This window comes from Globicephala melas, chromosome 7, assembly GCF_963455315.2.
Source record: "Globicephala melas chromosome 7, mGloMel1.2, whole genome shotgun sequence".
In the NCBI taxonomy this organism is placed as follows: Eukaryota; Metazoa; Chordata; class Mammalia; order Artiodactyla; family Delphinidae; genus Globicephala; species Globicephala melas.
The window spans coordinates 39,233,641-39,251,705 of NC_083320.1; the positions used below are offsets into that span (position 1 = coordinate 39,233,641).

The 18,065-nt window shown below is 38.5% G+C and overlaps 1 protein-coding gene across 5 annotated transcripts in view; it reads right to left on the bottom strand.

The window, feature by feature from the left end:
* The window catches only part of SLC39A10 (solute carrier family 39 member 10), a 133,143-nt gene that overhangs the window by 56,597 nt on the left and 58,481 nt on the right, over nucleotides 1–18,065 (bottom strand). For 2 of the 5 annotated variants that reach the window (XM_030855952.2, XM_060302125.1), the window contains exon 1: nucleotides 9,558–9,710. The exons of 2 other annotated variants lie outside the window; for them this stretch is intronic. The gene's annotated coding sequence lies outside the window, so the exon portion shown is untranslated. Of the gene's footprint in view, nucleotides 1–8,400; nucleotides 8,769–9,557; nucleotides 9,711–18,065 lie in introns of those variants that run through there. One more of the 5 variants, XM_060302123.1, reaches the window with a different exon arrangement.

The window sequence follows — 18,065 nt, forward strand, 5'->3', positions numbered from 1 at the left end:
AAGACCTAAATAGACATCTCTCCAAAGAAGACATACAGATGGCCAAGAAGCACATGAAAAGCTGCTCAACATCACTAATTATTAGAGAAATGCAAGTCAAAACTACAATGAGGTATCACCTCACAACAGTTAGAATGGGCATCATCAGAAAATCTACAAACAACAAATGCTGGAGAGGGTGTGGAGAAAAGGGAACCCTCTTGCACTGTTTTTGGGAATGTAAATTGATACAGCCACTATGGAGAACACTATGGAGGTTCCTTAAAAAACTAAAAATAGAATTACCGTTATGACCCAGCTATCCCACTACTGGGCATATGCCCAGAGAAAACCATAATTCAAAAAGACACATGCACCCCAATGTTCACTGAAGCACTACTTACAATAGCCAGGTCATGGAAGCAACCTAAATGCCCATTGACAGATGAATGGATAAAGCAGATGTGGTACATATATACAATGGAATATTACTCAGCCATAAAAAGGAATGAAATTGGGTCATTTGCAGAGATGTGGATGGATCTAGAGACTGTCATACAGAGTGAAATAAGTCAGAAAAAGAAATATCATATATTAATGCATATATGTGGAACCTAGAAAAATGGTACAGATGAACCAGTTTGCAGGGCAGAAATAGAGACACAGATGTAGAGAACAAACGTATGGACACCAAGGGGGGGAAAGTGGCGGGGGGGATGGTGGTGGTGGTGGGATGAATTGGGAGATTGGGATTGACACGTATACACTGATATGTATAAAATGGATAACTAATAAGAACCTGCTGTATAAAAAAATAAATAAAATTCAAAAAAAATTATCTGAAGTCTCTGCTTTTCAAGCTTTCATTACAAGGAGTCTGGAACCATAAGGTAGAAAGCCATGTATGATATTCCTATGCCTGTTGTGCTGCTTGTGAATACAAAGAGCATCTGAGATTAGTAAATGCATGAGGTGGGAAACCTTTATCAGTCACAAAATATTGTGAGGCCTTTTGAAGCTACTAAAATGTTTACAATTTTAGTTACCCTTTCAATAAATAAGCTTCAACTTCTTTGCACTACAAATGCATGTAAACCTACACAACATATAATGACAAAGAGGACTTAAAAGACAGAGCACTAACCTTAGGACCTGAATTAGACACACATGCCTTCTCCCTTCAACTTCCAGAGCTGTATTCTCTTTCAACCCATCACCCCTCAGTTACCTTCATTCTAAGAATCGTTACTGCCATTGCCTTAAATCTTTATTACTCCATTCATCTTCACTCTTACTTTGTTTTCCTTTTTCAGCATCTTGTCACTGTTACATGACCCTGATTTTGTACCAGCTTGCCATTCATAAGCACTGCCAGCTAAAATGATCTCTCCTTTCCATAAGGTTAGGAAAAAAAAAAAAAAAAAATCACAGAATATCCAGGGCAGTATTTTTTTTTTTTTTGCCACACAGCATGGCTTGTGGGATCTTAGCTCCCTGACCATGGATGGAACCTGCGCCCCTTGCATTGGAAGCTTGGGGTCTTAACCACTGGACCACCAGGGCAATATTTTCATAACATTAACATTTTTTTGATGCTGCTGACAACACAGACTACTTCTTCCTCACCAGGGAAGCTTTCTACTGTTTAATTTTAGCTGTGCTTACAGTTATTTGAACAAAGTTAAATGATTCAGTCCTGCCATTTAGCAGAATCTTACAAAAGTATAGTTCAAGTGTCAAAGCTACTTAATTTTTACTAGCAAACAACCAATTTATTATCAAGTATCAATCCATCTTTATTATCAAGTTCAACCTTGTCCAACATAAAGAAAACTACATAAATTATATAAACATAGTCTTCTTAAGGCACATTCTCTTTCTTAATAGAATCACACTCAGATACACAGACTGCAGTAGATTTTGTAATATACAGATACATTGAAAAAGAAAAAAATTATTAATGCCGGGGGGGGGAAGTTGTGCAGGAAAAGTAACAGTTTATTACAATGACTCAATTGTAAATAACATTCACAGTCATAAAAATATAACACTAAATACTGTTCTAAACCAAAATTATTCAATACAATTGTACTGAAAAACTGGGGTATAGGAAATGAGTACATGGAGAGGTGGAAAGAGTGCTAAATCCAAAGCAGACAATGACTAAAACTGAAAATCAGCAAGTTATGAACATGTTGGAGACATAGCAGTGAAAAGCAAAATAATCAGAGAAACTAAAGGAGTTCCTTATCTCTCTAGGCAGAATGTAAAAGAAGCCAGGCAGGAGACTGATTTTTCTTTTTCCTAAAAACTTCACAGAACTATTTAATTCTTTAAACTGTATTCATGCATAACTTTGAAAAAACTAAATATAAAAGTCAGCAATTATAAATCTTAAAAAAAGTTTCTGTTGAACAAAATCACATTATGTCACATGTGGAAGAAAATGAATTACAGTTTCAAGATTTTCACAAGCATTTGTTTACAGGGTTTTAATCACAATATGTAATCATTTTAATTTCAATTTGTGCTATTATTTTTAGTTACTGGCTTGGATAAGTCCAAGATGTGGGGAAAGACCACAAAAGTTTGAATACTTTTCAGGTCTTGTTACATACTTCCAAATTGTTTTCTAGAGCAATTAAGTTTGGTTATACTGCCACCAGTAGTACGGTCATAGTATTCTCATTAGTAGTTGGTATTATTAATTTTGGAACAGGTAAAATTACCTTATTCTTATATTCAAATTATTCCTGGTGTCTCAATATTTTTATAAACATTCATGAGCTTTTACATAACATGGCTTGGTCATATTTTCCGCAGAAAACATCTTCAATTCTGTCTAATGCCTTTTTACTTTGATTACAATGTTTTCCCTTTCACGTATAGACATTTTCACACACATGCACTGAAACCCGTGAACATCTTTTGCAATTTCTTTATGACTTCTAAATTTAATGTTTTTTCTCCCTATATTTAATATATATTTTCTTCTTTGAAAAAAAAGCAATAATTAAAATTAACATGACCCCTAACATCCATTTCTTTTTTAGGGAAAATAAAACATCCACTGAACTAACAAACAATAGTCTTATATCTGTTAACTAAGAAAGTTTACGTTTTAGCCTCAGTAAAACTTGTGTTTCAAGTTTTTTCAAGTACTTGTGTTTAGGCAGAAATCTTCAGGGGAAAAGCTTTAACATTTTTTATAAATCATAAATTACATTATGTATTATATAATACTGTATTTACAGTGAACTTAAACAACACTTTCTTAAAATTTTCAGTGATTTGATTTGTAGCTACTTGGTTTCCTTCTTCAGTTTTTAAAAATTGATTATTTTCTTGAAAATAAACTTTTTATTTACACTGGTTATATATATCAAATTATTCACTTTATTTTAAAAACTAGAGTATGCTAATTTAAAACAAAAATCTTAAAATATGTTTTAAACGTTAACAAGTTACAAAGTCAGCTGAAATTCTACATTAAAAAAGGTCCATGGGAAAAGAAAACATGATCTGTTGCTTTATGATATATATTATATACAATACATAATATCTAATTGTTCTCTGTAAGTATATACAATAATGTAATAGTTAAATATTACATTATAATTACATAAAGTATTTTTCTAATATAGTTTTACTGATCTCATTGATTTACAATGTAATAATAAATCATATTTTATTCTACATATCTTGATAAGGTACGTAAATCAATCTTTCCATAGCCCCCTTCATCAAGAGGCTATGTTCTTCTACGACATAGCACAAAGTATACTTCTTCACATGTAAACAGAATAAAGTAATGATTCATCTTCAGCAAAGGTACACTAAGAAGAATTACACCAAAACACTTGTTCACAGGCCTGTAAACACGCAATCACGAATTGCTTTATGAGGGGAGTGGGAGGAGAGGAAAAAGGAGGAAAGGGGACAGGAGGAAGGGGCAGGGAGAAGGCATAAAAAATATGAACATTTTCTGCTCTGAAGGAGGTACAAGGAAGACACAGTCACCTTTTAAATTAGAGACGGTAAACTGTGACAGTGATAGAGTTAAGTAGTAGCTCAAGGTTGAAGGCCACATTCCAAATCCAAGCATCATAAATAAAGGTGCTATTCCTCCTATAGAGGAAAATGGAAAGGGGGAGAGACAAAAAGCTTCTACACTATTTAGGTGAAGAATACCTGAGAACTCACATTATTACCCATTCATTTAGATTTGAATGCTTTTATACTAAAGTATCTTACTCATACAGGTAGTAGGAAAATGTAAGTATTTTAAAAGCAGCAACACATCAAATAATGACAGAACATGAAGAACTGGATCCAGGAGTTGGCTGACTTAAAAGGGTCGGATATTTAATATTTTAGGTTTTGCAGGCAGTAGTCTCTGTGGCACCTACTCAATTCTGCCATTATGGTACAAAGCAGCAATATACAATATATATAAATGTACAAGGAAGCTGTGTTCCATCAATACTTAATTTAGAAAAGCAGACTGATTTGGCCCAAGGCCATAGCTTCCTGACCCCTGACTTAATCTACACATTTTTTAAAACTTACCAATTCAACAGACAACTACAGGGGAAACCACTATTGTAAAACTCAAACATTCACTGAATATATAAAGTGAATTCAGAAAAAAGTTTAGAGGCACGAAGGCACATCTGAAATGATTTTTTATTTACAGACATTAAAGCAACAGGGCAGTGGGATATATGCATTTGTGACCTTGTTACTACAACTGAAAACAATTTAATTTTCTGCTTCTATATGAATGAAAACAAATGCAAAAACTCAAGTGATCACTGACTGACAAGTCTTCGATACTTATTAGAGCATTAAAAATAACTCTTTCACACAGTACTTCACAGTAACTCTAATAACAATACTTCTGGGTCCTATGAAAGCACATAATCTTATATTAATAAGATAAAGATATTTCCGACAACATTCTGATTCACTTTTCTAATCCCCAAAAACCTCTTTTCTGAATGGGATGGATGGTCCCCCAAAACAGTGTACACATTAAGGGTAAACACCATTGTTAGAAATGTTAATGCAAGAACAATTACCTGATACCTCCTCTTTCAGCAGTAAAATATACAATATAATGGGTAAATATAAACTATAAAATTACAAAATCATATACCACTAACTCCTAATGAAAATAATTGAAACACTACTTGAAAAAGATTTTAGATTTTATCCCTATACTTACAAACCTGTAACCACCACGCCATTCTAATAACATCTTTTAACATTAAAAGTCTATTAAATATCCAATTCTTATATCTGGCAACAACAAAAAAAGAAAACCTTATGTTCTGATAATAGAATCTGACATTATTTTTTTATGATGTGCTATGACAATAAACTATTGTGTTCTGAACATTGAAAGTGTGGTCTCTTAAGCAGTTGGAAATAATTTCAATAATGCTATTGTTATTTAAAGCTTTACAATTTCAGTTGAAAATTGCCTTCATAACTACTGAACACATTTTTGAATATTCTGATTGTAGTAAGTATTTGTCAAGAATATATTTGCTTATTTGGGAAAAACCTAAAAGTCATTGTGTGGTCTAGTCACAAAACTTATTAGAAAATAATGAAAAAAAAAGAAAATAATGAAAATGAAAAAAGTAGTTTGGAATATTGATAACTGATATAATTTGAAATCTTGAGTTTACATAAATGACTATGGGAAATCTTGTGGTTATTACAGGTCCTTGAGGCTCTATTTTTCAAAAATCATTCTATAAAAGTCAAAGTTCCAAAACACTTGAACTTAAAAAAAAAAGCTCACCACGTGATTTTAACATTATTTTCAGTACAGTGGAGACAACACGAAGTTATATGGGACTAAATTAAGCCAGAAGCAGCCCAGACTGAAGGAATTGCTGCTATTCATATGCAAAGCTAACCTCAAAGATACACATTTAATATATAGCCCTCTTTCTGTTTGAAAACACCCCCAACATAACTTGCAAGGAAACTTGGCCTTATATTGTTCTACCTCCACCCAAACTCAGCCCCATTCAGAAAATTAGGGTTAAAAGCAATCAAAGTTAACCAGTTCAAAATGACTCTTATTAGTAACACTAACCAGCTGGAGGAAATCTCAAGGTAGACTAGATAAATAGCACTAAGGAATCTAATTGTAACTTAAATAGTCTTGTTTTAGGAAAAGGTGAAGATGAAGAAGGTAAGTGCATGAAAACTTCAAGGGGAATCAAACACTAGGGGGCAGCATCAAACTGTTGGGACAAACAGCACTCTTCTAACTTGTAAACTTGAAGCTAAAGTTAGTATATTTTTAATGAGAATTACACTTATAATGAAAAATTACTTAATAAGGTTATAAAACCTGTTATAAAGGAAAAAACTAGCTTTCTGTTTTGATTACCTGCACTTCTTTTCCATTTCCTACTGTGTGCTTTCTTTTGCATCTTATGAATACGTTTAAAATGCACTCATGATAAAGTCCTTTTGATATACAATTTTTAATAAATGAGCATTTCCATTCTTGAGGTAGCCACTACACAGACAAGGGCTGACATATCAAAATCCAAAGTATTAATATTTCCTTGGGTTAATACTGAATTTAAATTTTGTATCACTCACTTAACATTTTTAACTCGATTAAAGAGCTTGACAACCAAGCTTTGCACATTCACTGAATAAGGTGTCATGAGCATTATAGCATTATGTCACAAAAAGCTGTGGAGTGTGTGTCCCTCAAGGAATTTAGTCTGGCTGGGAAAACAAGATATATGTATGTAATTATAAGTTAGAAAATGCAAAAGCAGAAAAAATTCTATGAATTATTACATATGAATAACAACAATAAGATAATTGTATCCCCGCAATGGCCCAGTAGAGACCATTAAACCTCATTCTGGAATCAAGACAGAAAGTAGTCCTTCAACTGCTAATGAAGAACTGAAACGTCTATGCAGAAAGAAGGTAAAATGAATTATCTGTAGCCCCTTAGCTCATTAAGTCATTTCAAGGTCACAGTAAACCCATGAGGTAGGTTTTTCTAGTACTTCAAGTTCACAGATAAAAGATTAAGATAAAGCAACTTGCTCAAGGTAACCAAACTAGTTAATAATCGGTCAGTTTTAAACCTTAAGTCTCACTCCAAAGCTGTACATTCTTTCCAATAACGGCCAAAACTGGGGGTAGAGGAAGTGGGGGAGAGGTGGGGAATAGAATAGTAACAACTTAAATTGGCTTTAATTAAAAGCAGATGATTCCTGTTGTTGAATAATTTCCCTTGTTATAATACCTATACCCTGTATTCTCCATAAATCTGTTTAAAAACAAACAAAAACACCCCCTAGACTAGTACCTGCCTACCAGACTTGAGGCCTCCTACTTCAAATCAAGTGCTCAAAAAAGGGGAAGAACTGTGTTGGCTTTTAAGCTATCTGTTAGTAGAATACAAATTAACATGAAGAATAAGTAAAGGTTATCATGCAATATATTATCGATGTCACCTCATAGTTAACCACTTCTTTTAAAGTAGCACAAAGTCATTCTTACACAGGGGTTCTTAACCAGGGGGCTGTGTAAAGAATTCAGGTTTGTGAATTTGGATACGGAAGACAGACATATCTAATTGTAATTGATCTCTGAAATTTAGTTATCCCTTCAGTTATAAATGTAGGCAAAAAGCACAGTAATATGCAGCACCTGACACTATTAATATAAATCATTCAAATTAAATCCTATAAAGATCATTTACAGTCCTCACTAGTTTGAAATTAGTCATCAGACTTGCCACTACTCGATATTTAATGCTTTACTAAAGCATGAATTACTTCATCATAAATATTTAACATTTTGGTAATTATATTTCAATACAACTGGTTTCTCTTGTAATCCTACGTTTTCCATACATTTAAACTCATCATTCAGAGTTTCATCAAACAAAAAAAGTTTAAAAGTCCCTCCAGTACATTATTATTTTCTTTTCTTCAAATCACTCATCGTTGGTATTACCTATTTCTCTCTCCTATGGGAGTACTCAGCACATGGAGGGATGTAAGTTGTCTGGTGTGGACCCCAAAGTCTAGAGCAAGAGACTGCCTCAAGGTACTTAAAATTTGTAGAATTGTAAGTCCTAACAAAAAACAGTACACAAGTCTTGACTTAAGGCTTTCAACTGCATTACTACAATCAACTACATTCTAAATCTCCAGCTTTTCCCATATATTACTTGCTTGTTCTTAATTATGTAGAATTTAGATACCCATCAAAAAAAAAAAACCCACACAAATGAAATGCAAACTTGTCACATGCTTGTTTTGCTCCAAGAATGACTCAGTTCCAAGGTAAAACTAGAGAACTGAACAGCGTAAAAGACGTTAAATTAAAGTTAAAAATAAACACACACACAGTATAACCTACCATCTTCTTTTTAAATTATGTGCTTTAATGTCACTCTTTATTACTTAAAACAGGGACTTGAGTGAAGGACCCTTCCAACTGAGGGCTGCGGATCCTGCTTCTTCCTCCTGCCCAGCTCATAAAGACAGCCCATGTGGACAGACTCCCACGTGAACAGTTCTTTACAGAAGCCACAGGAAGACCTCCAACGTCACGTCGCCTGCGCCCTCACCAGGCCCCCCTCTTAGCCTGGGCACTCAGGGGTCCCAAGGGAGAAGCAAGGAGTTGAGCAGATCCCGAGACCCGGGGAGGGGGCCGCGAAGGTTCCCCGACGTACTGCCGCAGCAGGGCCCCCCATCGCTCTCAGCCAAAGAGCTTTCAGGAACAAAGCCTGGGCTGCCGTGCCACCTCCCGGCCCACCCGAACTCCCCCTCCGACCCAGCCCCAGCCCAACCCGAGCCCTCAGCTCCAGGGACCCCAGCTGGCTTCAATATTAACCACCCCGCGCCCCGCCTCGGCTTTCCGGTTGGTAGGGGAGAAAGCAAGCTCCCACGAGGCCTCCCGCGGTAGGAGCACAGGCGCCACCGTCCGTTAGCCTCCCGGGGCCGGAACAGCAGCGCCCAGGCTCCATCCCGGGGTCACCGTGATACACCGGAGAGGACCACGCGAGAGGAAGAACAGGGGGTGTTCGCCGAGACCGGACTGCGGATCCTCCCACCCTCGGGCCACCGTGTCCCCGCCTCCGGCGGCGACGCCACCCTCGGCCCCCAGGCCGCCCGCGCGTAGCCCCCCAACCGCCACCTTCTGCCCAGTGGTCACTGCCCCATTCTCCGCGCGGCCCCCAGCCTCGGCAGGGGGCTAAGTTGGGCGCGGGTCCCGCACGCGGGGCGGAGGCTGCCCGGCCGCTAACCCCGCGGCAGCCCAGAGCGCACACGAGGAGCTGCGGCACCCCACGCGCAGCCCACAGCGCGCTCTGCCCGGCTCGCCGCCGCCGCCGCCAACGACAGCAGCAGCTGCGAGAAGCCCAGCGCCCGGATCCCCGAGGGACTCAGCCCCGACTCCCCGGTCCTTGTCTCCCTTTCTACCCCCACCCCGCTGTCCCGGGACTCGCAGTCTCCGCCGCGCAAGGGGCCGGTTCTGGGGGAGGGAATGTAAACAAATCGGGGTTTTATAGTTACCTCACACTCGAGTGCCGTGTGCATCTCCTCTCCGCTCGGTACCAAACCCCGGCTGCACTAAATCGTGTATTCACCAAAGCCGGCTGCGCCAACTGCGTCGCGGAGACCTGAGCGTCAGACACCACGCTACGCTAGCGGCGTACACGGCCCACTCAGGTCCTTGCGCAGCCGCACCCCGTCCGCCTATGGGTGTTACGCTCTGGGCGTACACTCACCACCCAGCCATTCACTTCGAATAACGAAACTTGCGTAGCAGAACTGCACCATTCGTGGATTCCACACGGACCGTGAGAGCAATAGGAAATTCGAGTCTACGCAAACTGCGGAGCTCCGAGGCTCCGCGCTAGTTTTGTTCCAAGAAAAGACGCCGCGGGGTAGTTGGGGCGGCTTCTAACGCATGCGTGGAGCGCTCTTTTACCTCTCGCCTTTACTCCCGGCTTTGCCTGTCGGTTGCTGCGGCCCGGGCGAGGCGGATGAGTAAGGCAAGCTCTAAACGCAAACGCTTCAGCCAGAAGATTTAAGATGGATAAATTAGAATGTTTATCTGTACACGAGTTAAACATCTACGTTAACTTAATCCCTCCCCTTTATTAAAGTAAACTTTCAGTCTCTGAAGGGAGAAAGGAATTAATACTGATTTAGTGCTAAGTGCGAGGTATTTTGCATAGTTCTCCCTCCTCCCAATTTATTCTGAAGAGCACTTCCTGTGGGCCTTACAAGCCGAAAAGAAGTTGTTGAGTCCAGAGAGCATATCACGCACTTAGAGGAATTCTCGAGGATTTTGACAACTTTCCAAAATTTTCCACCACCTCCTACTGCTAAACTCATTAACACCCAATAGCAACACCTCCCGATCCAGCCCAGCAATTTCATGGATTCCTGACCACATCGTGGTCATTCTTGCTTTCCATTCTTTTGCTCACACCATACCTGACATGTGAATTGTCTCCTCTCCTCTTTGTAAGCAATTCACAGCCCGTACTTTCTTAGAAGGTGGCTCTGGACACTTTCCCTTTGCTCCATTACCCTGCTTCTTGGCACTTATTTGATCTCCATGGTGAGGCTTATCTATTCTGTCTGGCGTGCCTGTTTCTGTATCCAGCCAGAGTCCTGGGCGTACCTTACTGATGTCTAGCAGAGTGCATAAAACCATGATCAATAGTAACAGCAAGCTTTACTATGTGTCAAGTACTTCCTATGTGCTCTACATGTATATTACTTTCATCCTCATAACACGACGAGGTAGGTATTATTATCCTATGCCGGGAAACTGAGGCACAACAAGTAACTTGCTTAAGACCTCAGAACAGGTAGGGAGAAGAGTTGGGATCCAAACCCAGTTAGTATGGCTACATATTCCTGCTATTCTGCATATTTAAGGAAGGAAGGTTGTTTTGTTTTTGTTTTGTATCTCTACAAAAAACATCTTTTAGGTGCTCAATAAATGCCTACTGACTGCCAGGATACTCAGCTTCTCATATCCCTTTTGTTTTGTTTTGTTTGGAAAAGCCATCGACCTCACTCCTGCCGGTTTCCATGCTGCTATTAGGGAAAGGGAGAAGTCCTGATGTATAAAGGAAAGAGATCAAGTCTGAGTTCTAGCTTCAGGTCTTACCATGATCACTAACTGTGGAAGACAATGGCCACGGTCCTCAGATTCATGGATAAATTAAGGGAATTGGTCTAAATTTATTCTTAAGTCTTTAGATTTTATAAAATCAGAACTAAAGTCTTTAGATTTCATAAAATCAATATAAATATAGTATGTCTTTTGGGTCGAAAGCATAAAAAGCTTCCAAATTATCCTGATATTTTAAGCCTCATAATTATTTTATTGAACATATTATTTCAGCAACTTTAAAATACATGTGATATTTTGCTCCTAAATTTCAATAAAATATAGCACTTACATTCCTTATATTTTAGGGCCCTCACACCCTCACTGCTTTTTAATTATGTATTTACAAGGCTAATAATGTTCAGCTGGTACACACAGGCACAGAGACCCATTGATCAAATACTGAATATACAAGTTGGTCAACAGCTGCATCTCTGAGTTGAATTCCACCGTGATCCCCATCCCTGTACCAGCCCTTTCTCTCAGGATTCTCTAGACCTCCCACATTTCAGGAACTAAAGGGTTAATGTCTGGCTAAGAAAGAAACCGAAGGACCCAGCTCTTCTCAAAGACTTCCATTCTAATTTGTTGGTGCTTATGCTTTATTAATTTTCGTATTTTAAATATCATCCCTGCATAACACTACAGGGTAATCTAACTGAAAATAGACTGTCTTCTACCACTTTTATATACTCATTCAAACATTTATATAGGATCAAGTATATGCACACTGACTAGGGCAGGACTTCGAGCAAAATTACTCAGTAGGGTAATGATTGAGCTGCAAACTAGTGTATTACTTTTCCTGTTGGAAAAAGGAATCTCAGAAAATGATTTCCAGCCTTACTCAAAATCACCTGCTGAGGTAAACAATGGAAAGTGCAGCAAAAATATCACTACAACATATGTTTTATTTTTACCAGTTTTATATTTATACCAGTTTTAGGGTAAGGAATTTCTAATATGTTAGAATCATGGAACTTTCTGAAAGGTCAGACTTTTTTTTTCCAGCCATCTCATGTGATTCATAAAGAAGCTCATCTGAACTATAAAACAGTACAGACGATTTGCAGCATATGCGGGGAAGAGAAAGTATTGAATTATGTGTAAATAGTTTACCTCTCATTTGTTTTGCTTCAGTCACAATTTTATTTCACATATCTAACCTTTTAAGCATGACCAATCTACCTTTGTGAAGCATGATATAATAAATCCAATGGCTTTTTTTGCACCTCAGAGGGTTAGAAAAGAACCAACTACAATAAATAGAGAAAATAAGAACCATACTTCATACCTCAATCTTTTGCTGTGAATAAAGAAAATCTGTGTCATAAACTTGGTTTTCCCTCTAATAGAGGAGAAAATTGTCATCATACACAACAAAGTTGAGCCTTTAATTAAATTTATTAAGAACATGACTGCTTCTGAGAAATCAAACCTTGCAAGCTCAATAGTTCTTTCCATGAATCAAGATTAGTAACAATCAAAGGTAACAAAACCTCCTGAAATCCATGTTCAGTTTAAACTGATTTTTTTTTTTTTTGCGGTACGCGGGCCTCTCACTGTTGTGGCCTCTCCCGTTGCGGAGCACAGGCTCCGGACACGCAGCCTCAGCGGCCATGGCTCACGGGCCCAGCCGCGGGGCATGTGGGATCTTCCCAGACCGGGGCACGAACCCATGTCTCCTGCATCGGCAGGCGGACTCTCAACCACTGCGCCACCAGGGAAGCCCTAAACTGATTTTTATATGGCCAAAAAAGTTTGGTTCAGATAAGTTTATACCTAGAGAAGGAAGACTAAATTATATTGATATATAGCCCTGATGAGGAGAGTGCTAAATACCAGGAATAGGTGTTAAAGAGTTGGGAAAAGAAGCCCTCAGGAATATGTTCTAAATCTAGGCCTCAAAATTAACAACTGCTGGGCTTCCCTGGTGGCGCAGTGCTTGGGAGTCCGCCTGCTGATGCAGGGGACACGGGTTCGTGCCCCGGTCCGGGAGGATCCCACATGCCGCGGAGCGGCTGGGCCCGCGAGCCATGGCCGCTGAGCCTGCGCATCCGGAGCCTGGAGAGGCCACAACAGCGAGAGGCCCGAGTACCGCAAAAAAAAAAAAAAAAAAAAATTAACAACTGCCTATTCACTTTTAGAGACTACATATTTTAGCCTGGAAATTAAGGCCCCAGCATTAGATCTGAAGCCAGAGAAATATAAAAGTTACATCCTCCTCCCTGTTCTTTGAGGCCTGCGGCACTGTGTGACACCTAACATGTCAACCCCATGGTCAGGATGGGAAGTGAGGCCCGTGGGGCAGTCTTTTTCTGATCCCTTGAGAAATTATGGTTCCATCTCTTCTAAAGACTTCCCATTCCTAAAATGAAGATAAACAGGCCTTCAGAGCTTACATGGAAGTTCTCAGAGAGAAGCACAGCTGCCCTTGCATCTCTTTCTAAAAAGCAGCACTCATGAAATGGAGAAGGCCATCCTCATCCAGAGAGCCCACCACTTTGAAACGGGTACACAAAGGCAGGGAGAGAAGGACCAGTCCCACCCTGGTGAGAGACAAATGTGACTGACATGCCTGGCAAGTGAGATCATTTTGAGTTGCTAGGCTTATTCAATAAAATAAGTTTCAGGCTCTCTGCAGAAATAAAAATAGATTAGAGAAAGGAAACAATGAAAACAGCAATTCAAGCAGGGTAGAAAATTAACTTCTATATGATTTGCCTAGATGATGCTAACATTAGACTAGCCAGATCCCTTAGTTTCAATTCATTGCAGTAGAAACAGAAGGTCCTTAGCATTAGACATCTCTACTGGGAGAAAGACAATAATGGAGAAGCTTAGAGCCTCTGATTCGAGCCTCTGATTCGCCGTGGCAAGTCCTTTCAAAATAGGAATGAGACCTAGCCTAGGAGAAAGGGGAAGACTCACTCAGAAGAATAAACAAAATCAAGAAGCTCTGAGCTAGAGCAAGGATAACAGGCCAACAACAGATGTGACCACATGATGTTATCAGAAAAGCTTCTCCCGCAAACCTACTCTGTTGTTCTCACCAATCCCTGGAATTCCACATTTAGAATTCCATTCTGGGCCTTGAAACCAAAGAGACTTTGACCCTGAGGGAAGTTACTACCATTTTATTACTTATCTATACTGCTTTGAGAATATATTTTTTTCTGGTGTTTTCTAAAGAGGAATTTTTAAGGAAGAGAGAAAATTTGAGTATCCAGATTTCTTAAGGGTAGTGTGTTACAAAGGGACAGAAGGAAAAACGGACAAATTGCCAACTTCTCAATCTTGCTTCCAGCCAGCCTTGTTCACTCACAGAATACTAACAAGGAGAAAAACAGTAGGCTTGGTAAGCAGCCACTCATACCAACCAAGGGGGCCTAGACGCCGACAGGCAGCCATTTTGGATCTTTTGAAATTCCGGAGGCACAGTGGTGTGGAAATCGACTTTCCAAACCTTAACTCTTATTCCAAAGGAATAAAGAAGTAACATAAATATCCACATGAATATTACAGATTTGAAGAATATTTGTGGATGGTCATGGTTCAGTTTAATAAAAATTATCAACATAGAAATGAATTAACAAGTTACCATGTAAATATTTTTTAAAACAGGTTTATTTGTGTAACTAGTTAAATTAATAAACTCATTTTAAAATTCATTTTAAAATGTCACCACATGAGAGCAAGTTTCAAATCTTGCCTAGGGCTTCCAAGATAATTAATAATGGGACTCATTTCACAAATGACATTTATGAAAACAAGTACATCTTTTAAAACCAAGACACACTTGGTTTATCTTAACAAATATTGCTTACCTTTATTTATTAAAAATCTGACAGCAACAAGGCCACAGAATTCTAAATATTAGAGAAGGCAATAAATGAATTGTCAAAACAAGAGAAGCTTCTCTTGTTTCTAAAGCTTTCTGAATTTTTCTTGCACTGTTTCTAAGTAAAACTCAAATCATTTTATTTTTATTAGAATAAGCCACTTTTGCATTCTCCACAGAATCCCATAAATCACCTCTTTTTACCAGCACACATCTTTACAAGTTTTAGAAACTTCCTAATACTTTGTGAGGAATGATTCCGGCAGTGCCCAACAGTTAGCAACCTACATGCTTACCCTTCTTGTAGATCTCATCTACAGGCTCTAATAATTTCATCGCATTCAAATTTCATTCCAATTACAAGGACAGTTGCTTTCTCTAAGCAGCTACATTTCACAGTTTTTCTTCCCACCCTAAACACATGAAGGTATATGGTTTAAAATGTGCCAGGCACCATTTTAAATACTTTAAATATGGTAACTAATTTTATTCCTATGAGAGCCCTGCAAGGCAGATATTACTATGCCCATTTCATAGATGAAGAAAACTGAGGTGCTTAGCATGTGGCAGAACCAGGACCCCAGTCCAGACAGTCTGGCTCTAGAGGCTATGCTCTTAATCCTTACATTACTTTGCTTCTTATCTAGAGACTCTGTGCAGGTCCCAATTTTTGTGAGAATATCTACATACTTTCTCTGCAAAAGTTGGTAGTTAAAAAAAATAGTAGAACCATAAAGTGGTGGCTTCCCAGGCTGTAAATGTCACAGGTCAATGAAAATTTTAAATGGAATAGAGAATAGAGTAAAAACATTTAAAGATACTTATAATGTGAACATTTGCTTTATCTTTCAGCTTGACTAGCTTGAATCAATTCCAAGGGAGATGTTTATGCCACAGTCTCTTAAATTAGAATGTTAATTAGCCAATCTGGTTACACATTTAGATGAAAGCTTTCTCCTCTTTATGGTGATTTGATGTAGTTGTTCAAGTATTTATTTATACCAGTAAAGTTATATTAAAAATTAGGCAGAATCAGGTGTATGTTAATGACTTTGATCATAGTCATATAAATATGAGCTATTAATGTGCTAATCAATGAATAATTGGTCAGGTGCAGGCAAATATATCCCAGCAGATTTAAACTGAAATTCCCTTAGGGGATTTAAACTGAAATTCATTTAGGGGACTGTTCATTGCAGTCCTTGGATTTAGATGAATCTTGGAGTAAGTCTGTAAGTCTACCTTGGAAAAAAAGGCAAGTTTTAAGGGATGAAAAGACCTACAGGCAAAAGTGTGTGCTCCGTTAATGCGCAAGCCACTATGTAGCTGGAAAATGAGGGCAAACAAAATATGATTCTTGTCCTTTAGTAGTTTACAGTCCAGTCAGGGAGGTAATTAAAGAGACCATTACAGTACAGAGTGACAAGTGCTCTGTTCGAGATAATATGGGTTGCTATGGCAGCAAAAATGCTAATGGCACTCCCAGCTTTATACAAGTCCAAGACCAAATCCCCTTCATTCACACAGTCTCCCTGGCTCACTGTAGGCACAGGTAAACTGAGGCTTCTACATGAAGAATACCGAAACCATGTGTCTCCTATTCTACCTTGTGCGTGGGCAATGTCCCGAGAGACCCAGAATGTGTGCTCTTATGAAAGCCTTTTATCTTCTAAGGGTGGAGTGAGTCCACAACATTATAAATACCTTTATAGAGAACTGCACATGTGCATGTGTGACTGTTATTAGTCTTTACTTGAACTCTCTAGAATTTACATAAAACAGAGTGGCTACTTTTGAGTATGGTTTTAGCATGAGCCTCTTCCTGTATGTTTCCCAGTTCTTTACACTTTTATTTTAAGATATCTGATTCATTAGCAATGTTAGAAATGTAAGTGGGATGTATCCTGACCTTTCCAGGTGATATTGATTGTGGAATAACCAAGCTCTGTAGCAGAGAGAGTTTGGGTTTTTTCCCTACACCTTTTTATTAAATAGGAACCACACTTGGGAAATATTTGCACGTTTGCTATTATCAAAGAGAAATGTTATGAATCACCTGCATTGTCTTCTATGTCCTAATTTTCCTTTTATAACTGTATAGTTATAAGGGAGTAGGAAATAGAAATTGATAGGTATCAACAGAATTATCAAAATTTCCAAGTTGCTCTTCTCTAATGAAAACCCTGGAGAATTAGCCAGTCCATCCATAGACTAGATCAAACACTAGATCCTTGAGAATGGCTCCCCCAAATTAAGTACTAGATCCAACATATAATTGTGTCCATTAGGACTTTTAAGGAAGTTTGAAAGACAAGGTCAGAAAGCCTGAAAGTGTGGAATCTGTGTGTGTGATATTAAATTGGTTCAGTGGGCTAGACCGCCTGTATCAGGCCAGGTTGTACTTGTGCTACTGAAATGAGGACCAAATTGGAAAACTATAATGATCACTTAGAAAATAATCTCTTTGCAATTATGTTCCAAATTTAGTATCTGTCAAAGAATGCCTTTTGAAGCATTTCAAGTCTTCTTCTCTAAAAGCTGCACCGAGAGTCAAGATACTAAATAACACAATATTAAATGATAATAATAATTGACTAATAATAATCATAACAAGCAGTTAGAGCATTTACTATATGCAGGCACTGATGTTCCAAAGTCTTACATTATTGACGGTCAACAAAGAAATATTAAATATGCAAAAAAGTATTCTCAAACCCATTCCCATTTTTTTGCATGGGTACTGTTCAAAAAAGATGCTGCTTGATCAAAGGTGCTTTGGTCAGTAACTTGAAGTCTAGTCAGATTTTAATATTCCTGTTAGAGATATAGGTAGGAAATTCAGGTAGACTCTAATAATTATTGAAACCCACTTGAGACATTAGGAGGGAGTCATGTGTTTTCTACCTAGCCTTTATACTGCCAGCAGAACCAGCGATATAGCTTTGTAGGGCCCAGTGAAAAATAAAAATGTGGGGCTCCTTGATCAAAAGTGTTAAGAATTTGGGACTTCCCTGGTGGCGCAGGGGTTAAGAATCTGCCTACCAATGCA